A 653-nucleotide genomic window follows, 5' to 3' on the forward strand; every position below is an offset into this window, starting at 1 on the left:
GGCCAGCCCCAGAGGCATGGGGGCTCCCAGCTCCGCGCCGCCACCAGCCAGCGCTGGGGCAGGCGATCAGTTCATGCTTGGGAGAGCGGCTCGCCCGCGCCCCCCTCCCCGCCCTTCCCTCTTCCGAGGCGGCGGCGGCGGCGGCTGCAGCGTCTCAGGGCTCAGCCGGGGCTTCGCAAAGGCTGCAACTTCTCCATGCAGAGGCAGCAGCGAGGAGCCCGGCGCAGCAGCGGCCGCGGGAGACGGAGGAGGAGGAGGGCGCGGGAGGGAGCTGGATGCTGCTGCTGCTGCTGCTGCTGCTGCTGCTCAGATGCATGGCAGGGGCTGGCTCACGGTGCCTGCCTGCTGCAGCCCAGCGGGGCGGAGGGCAGCGCCGTCCCCGTCCCCTCGGCTCTGCCTCTACACGGGGCTCGCCCCCTGCACCCGCCTCTCGTGGGGCTTCCCACGCAGCAGCGCGGGCTGTCCCCGCCCCCCACGCGGGGCAAGAGGCACCCGGGGCACACACATGTACACAGGTACACATATGTATCACATACACACATATCTCTCTCACACACACATATGTATCACATACACATGCCCCAGCACCTTGGAGGGGAGCAGCTGGGCCTCTGCCCGGGCCGGGGCTCTGTGCTCCCCTGACCGGAGAAGCG

Source organism: Gavialis gangeticus, unplaced genomic scaffold (genome assembly GCF_001723915.1).
Source record: "Gavialis gangeticus isolate Ggan-Ray unplaced genomic scaffold, GavGan_comp1, whole genome shotgun sequence".
In the NCBI taxonomy this organism is placed as follows: Eukaryota; Metazoa; Chordata; order Crocodylia; family Gavialidae; genus Gavialis; species Gavialis gangeticus.